This window comes from Silene latifolia, chromosome 6, assembly GCF_048544455.1.
Source record: "Silene latifolia isolate original U9 population chromosome 6, ASM4854445v1, whole genome shotgun sequence".
Taxonomy (NCBI): Eukaryota; Viridiplantae; Streptophyta; class Magnoliopsida; order Caryophyllales; family Caryophyllaceae; genus Silene; species Silene latifolia.
Genome location: NC_133531.1, coordinates 90,498,651 through 90,505,029, shown reverse-complemented (window position 1 = coordinate 90,505,029; position 6,379 = coordinate 90,498,651).

Genomic DNA, 6,379 nt, shown 5'->3' with positions numbered 1-6,379 from the left:
GACCGTTGTTTTTGGTCTGAAATAAGACGGACAACATGTTATCATTTAACAGTAAAATGTTTGTATTTTTCTGATAACATGTTACCATTATTTTTCCCACTATTTTCAGGGTAAAAAGTGACACCTTTAGTGATAACATTTTGTAGATTCACTGCTTACATTCTCTTAAAAAATGGCAATATTTTATCGGTCTTATTTCAGACGGGAAAACTGCCCGTTTGAAATAAGAATTTGCGAATAAATATGTAATTGCTCTTTTATTTTATTTTTGGTTAAAAGGAGCGATTAACAAATTAATGGGACCGAGTCATATATAAGTTCAGGTGGTGGGGACGGTGAAAGCTCGGCACAAGCCGCCAAGTAATGAATACAAAAGTAAGTAACAAAGGGTAAGGTGGTGGGGAATCCCATGTGATGAAGACCCCATTTGAATCAGAGGAATCCTTCCTTAATAATTTAGCAAGAGCATATGCGATGGTATTGGCTTTTCTAGTCTCGAAGACAAGCTTCACATACGGTAAGGCTTTTAAGAGTAGACCTGGCAAAAAAATACTGAACCCGAATAACTGATCGAAAATACCCGAATCGACACCTGATCGTACACCCGAAAGGTATAACTGAACTTCACCCCAAAACCTGAATTGACCTGAATTGATTCGAAATCGAACCGAATTTGTAATAACCGAAATAGACCCAAAATGAATGAACCTAAACTGTTTCAACCTGAATTGTTTTAATCCGAACCGATATATACCGGAACCGATTTCAACGTGTACATAGATGACAGAAACCCAACATTGAAACCCGAAATGACCCGAATGTACCTAGGCGTCACATCTAGGGTGTCTTTTTGTACATGAGTATCACCCATTTGACGTCAATGAATTAATATTATATCGTAGTTATACAAAAAAACATTATTTATTACTTTTTTTTAAAAAAATTATTCGTATTATATCCAATGTTTTGAATAAAAACCTAATCCCTTGACATCCGATCCGATTATGACCTGACTCGAATATCATCTGCTCTGATATTAACCCGAATCGAACTTTATGTGCACCGATATTGACCAAACTCGAACCTGAACCGATCCGAAATATTTATGATGCGTGTCCTAAATATGATGTTTTACACCATATTTTACACGCATTTCAGAGCTCAATTATGTAGTTTATGCTACTATTTTCCCTATTTCCGTCTACTTTCGTGTTTTTGTGTAATATTGCAGAAATGTGAAGAATCCAGCGGAAATCGAGCCGAATCCGTCCCTAAGTACTTAGCATTTCATTTGACATGGAGTAGTGACTCGAGAAACAAACTTGGTGCGCGTTGCAAGGCCTGGAAGATATATTTGCGAGAGTTTCAGGAGCGGATTACTACTTTCTGATGGTCTATGGACCGACCTCGTGGTCTATAGACATGTCGAATCTTGAATGTAAGTCTCAGAAAGAGAAGCGATCGATCGATCGACCTACATGGTCGATCGACCAGGTACGCGATTCCTAAATAAGATCGAGCTACTCTTTGTTAATGAGTCTTGGTCGATCGATCGTCCCGATGGTCGATCGACCAACCTACGACCTGACGCGGAAATTAAAAGGACGAGAATTAGAAAGCCCATTGTAATTAGGTTTTAAGAATAAGAGTTACGTGACATTCTTATTTAACGTAACCCCTTCCTACCTTTCAAGGATTCATGACCTTAGATTCATTCATTCATATTAGGGTTCGGATTTATCATTACCTAGTTTGGCAATTTTCTTAAGTATTTTTAAAGTTCTTCTTTGCATCCGGATTGATTCGTCCTGCTTCCCTTATTTCTGGTATTTCTTATTACTGATTTTGTTCTTTCTTTATAGTTTAGAATTGCTAGTTTAGATTTCCCAAAGCCATTCTCGTTTCATGTTAGTTATTTATTTAGTTAATCCAATTATGAAATCAATTGCTTTATTTGTTAATTTTACTGTTATTGTTATCACTATTATGAGTAGCTAAATACCCTGTGCTAAGATGTAGGGGATCTATAGCGTAGATGGCATTAGAATAGGTGACCCCGAATTAGGGCTTGGTCGATCGACTGGCTTAACTAGTCGATCGACTGAGCCGGTTTGTCGGTCGACTGGGGTAGCTGGTCGATCGACCGACTTCGTGACTGATTAGCACCGTTTGTATTCGTTAAGTGCAATACCTAACAATGAGACCGAGAGGAGACTTGTTAGATGCTTAGTTTTGACCAATCTCATAGATCGAGAGATAGGGAAGGGCATTAATTAATGAATTAAGACGACTAAATTGCTGAGATCGAGAGATAATGTAATTTAGGCTTTAGGAATCACAAATCGGGGCGAGAGCTAGTATTAGTGAGACTTAGGGACTAGAAGCATAGGCCGAAAGGAGCTACTAGTTAACTTGGACCGGAAGGACTTGTTTTACCCATCCTATACGACTGTATTTCGGACTTACCTAAGATTATGTGCCATCGCAGCTATAGTGAACCGACCGTCTTAGAATTTCTTTTATCATTGTTTACATCCTTTATTACTTTTATTTGCTTATTTAGTTTATGTTATTGTATTTAGATTTAATTCATATCAAAACCCCCCTCACTGTTACCGTTAGACTAAAATTGAAAGCAACTATTATCTCCCTACCTTCTTGCGGATCGACCTGTACTATCACTAGCTATAGTAGTAGTTCGGAAGTTATAAATATTATTTTTGATACTCACATCGACAGGTATCAAATTTTGGCGCTGTTGCCGGGGAGGAAGCGCTAGTTTTAGTTGTTTATTTATCTTAGTCTATTCTCTAAGTTTAAGGGACATCTGTTCCTTAAACTTTTCTTATATTCTACTTGTAGTTTCTTCTTATGCGCAGGTCACAGGGTGGTGAATTACTACCGTTAAATCCTGAGATCGAGAAGACTTTGCGTGAGTTGAGACGATCATCTAGAGTATTGCCGACAGAGGAAGAGCTGAGTACTCTGTCCAGTTACTACGAGAACGCGTTATTTGAGGAAGATCCACCTTCATCTCCTATTTCTGCTTCATCAACTGAGACCGTCACATCTCCAGATTTTCTAGAGATGGCCCAGGAAGCAAGTATAGCCAGTCACTTCGAGCCAACAGCTGAGAATCTCTATAAGGGATTCGCGTTGCCAGCTGGGACGGATAGGAAATTCGAAGCGAAACCGTCCTATATTAACTTGGTTGAGAGAAACCAATTTGGGGGAGCTGCAAATGAAGATGCAGCTAAACATATGGAGATATTCACCGACTCATCGTTGTTCCATACCCCACCAAAGAGTGTGACCCAAGACCAGATAAAAGAGACGATGTTCATCTTCTCACTCCGTGATGCTGCTAGGGAGTGGTACCGAGATCTGGATCGAGCTGCTCATGGGATTACTGATTGGAATTCGCTGGCCCTAGCATTTTATAAAAGATATTTCTCTGCATCGAAGACTAATGCGATTAGAGCTCAGATCACGAGTTTTAAGCAAGGACCTAATGAGGATTTTCATGAGGCATGGGTCCGTTTCAAGAGGCTGGTGCGATCTATTCCGCACCATGGCCTCGAGCAATGGAGCATGTGCAATCAATTCTATAATGGGCTTTATGATGATCAGAGGGCTATCTTGGATGCTGCAGCTAATGGCAGATTCCAGGAGAATGTTGGAGAAACTAAGGGGTGGAAAATTATTGATGATATGGCCACCCATAAAGTTGAGCATGGAAATTCCAGGGGAAATCAAAGGAGATCCGTGAATCTCCTTCTGTAGTTGCGTTAGAAGCTCTTACTGCGCGCTTTGATAAGTATGAGCTAGGAGGAGGATCTAAAAAGGGAGGTATTTACCAAGTGAACGCTGTCTCAAACGGTCCTTTTTCATGCAAGAGGTGTGGAGGAGAAGGACACGTTGCAGATTTCTGTATCAGTCCCAATGAGGTTTGTGCTGCTTTTCAACATTATAGGCAGACCAACACTTATTTTGAGCCGAATGTCCATCCAAATTTGAGGTGGATTAGCCAGAATGTACAAAATCCGACTCCACCTCCGCAGCAACAGAACTATGTGCTCCCTCATAAGCAGCATCCGCCATACCAAAAGCCTCTGTATGTCCAGCAGCAGCAGCAGCAGTTCCAAGGTTCCGATCTTACTGAGTTGAAAAATATGTTGCTAAAGGAGTCTCAAGCTAGAGAGGCTGGGATGAAAATGTTAGAGTCTCAGATCGCTCAATTGGCTAGCAAAAGTGCAACTAGAGCTCCGGGGCATTTATCGTCGCAGCCGGATCAGAAAGAGACCCTGAATGCAATCATATTAAGGAGCGGGTCTACCCTTGCTGGACCCGTTACTGTAGGGGATGAACCCGAGGAAGTTATGGTTGAAAAAGGTGGAAAAGCTGCTGGAAAAGGAAAGAAGAAAAAGAGCGAGAAAAAGACGAACAGCAGCGATCACGGTCGATCGACCGCCCTACCCATTCGATCGACCACCCCTAATTCCTCAGCGTCACCTTCTGATCTTTCTGATCATTCTGAAAAAAAAAAAGATCAGTCGATCGACTGATGATACTGCTGATGTCGAACCGTTTCGTCCTCCAATGCCAGATAACTTGAGGGATTTCTTGTTTCGGGGTGCTACGGCTCCGAAATTACTGAGGCAAGATCCAAATGCTGATGGGTCAATTCCGGTTCCAAAGTATGACCCTACGTCAGTCAATGGTTCATTCTTGAAACGGTCTGAAGAAGGTTCGAGCTACAACAAGGACAAAGTAGTGGATTTTCAGCCTAAGTCCACTGATGCCGGTATGAGAGACCTAGAAGAGAGGGCTAAGTTGCTTCTTACAGCCCCTTATCCAGAAAGACTAGTGCCAACCAAAGATGAGGTAACATTCGGTAAATTCAAAGATTTAGTGTGTAGTCTTAATGTGCAAATACCTTTCTTAGAGATAGTTAATCAAGTACCTGCATATATGAAGTTTATGAGACAGTTGCTAGCTAAGAAAAGGTCTTTGAATGCTGTCGAGTATGTGCATTTAACTGAGGAGTCTAGTTCATACTTATCTCACACTGCTGCTCGTAAACTAGCTGATCCAGGTAGTTTCTCTGTCCCATGTAACATTGGTACCTTCTCAATTGAGAAGGCATTATGTGATCTAGGAGCTAGCATTATTGTCATGCCATTGAGTCTAGCTAGGAAGTTGGGTCTTACCAAGTTCGCAGTTACTAATATGACTGTACAGATGGCTGATCGTTCTGCAGTTCAGCCAGTAGGGGTCTTAGAGGATATTCCTGTGCAAATAGGGAAGTTCTTTTTCCCCGTTGACTTTATTGTCCTAGATATACCCGAGGATGCTCACATTCCTATTATTTTGGGTAGACCGTTTCTGCACACTGCTGGTGAAGTAATTGATGTGGGGGAAAGAACTTTGACCTTTAAGGTGGGCAAACAGTCCATTGTTTTTGCCCAGTCCCCTAGGAAGAAAGACCATATGTGGCCCGTTACTTGTAATGTGATTTCTGAAAAGAAATCTTATTTTGTGCTTTCTGACATGCCTACTTTAGTACCTGTACCTATCCCTGTTGTGATACCTCCGCCCCAGATTGGGAGCACCGTGGAGGACAATTCTTCTGTTTTGGATATTGCAGGGAATGGTTTGGGGAAGAAAGAGCCGTTCATTGCTCCAGCTGTGAAGCAGCCAATCGTTCAAAGAGGCGGTCTAGGATGTCTTAGCTATGGCACAGATGATGAGCCAGATGAGGAGCCCAAGAAGGCGCCAGTTCGACTTACAGTTGCAGACTTGGAGCTTGAAACTAAAGAGGATGTCCAACTGTGGGAAGATGCTTCTGATGTTGACCCGTCGGACGATGTGGTGAATTGGAGTGCTAAGAGGTTGAGCACCGCGGAGGGTACCTCATATAGCCAGAAACCATGGTCGGAGATTTTCCGCATTTTTCACGGATGAAAACTTTTTATTTCATAAGCTTTAAGACTATTTATTCCGTTTTAGACTATTTATTGTTTTGGTGTGCGCGAGACTTCGCTTTAATTTAGTTTGCTTAGGATTTGTTTAGGCTTTAGACTGTTACTTTGGGTTTTGCGCAATTTTGGGCGCGTTATTATGTGCATTTGCAGGTTCATAGACCATATCAGCTCAATTTATTGAGCTAATTCGAAGAAATCAGAACCCTACAGCAGGTATCTCAGTCGATCGACTGACCTACATGGTCGATCGACTGTGCCGCGACTCCAGGGGCTTCTGTTCCTGTCACCCTGGTCGATCGAATGGCTGATATGGTCGATCGACCGCATTCGCTGCTGTACCTGTTCACGACCATTCCCCGGCTGTGTTTGGTCGATTTGCGGAGTTGAGGGAGTCT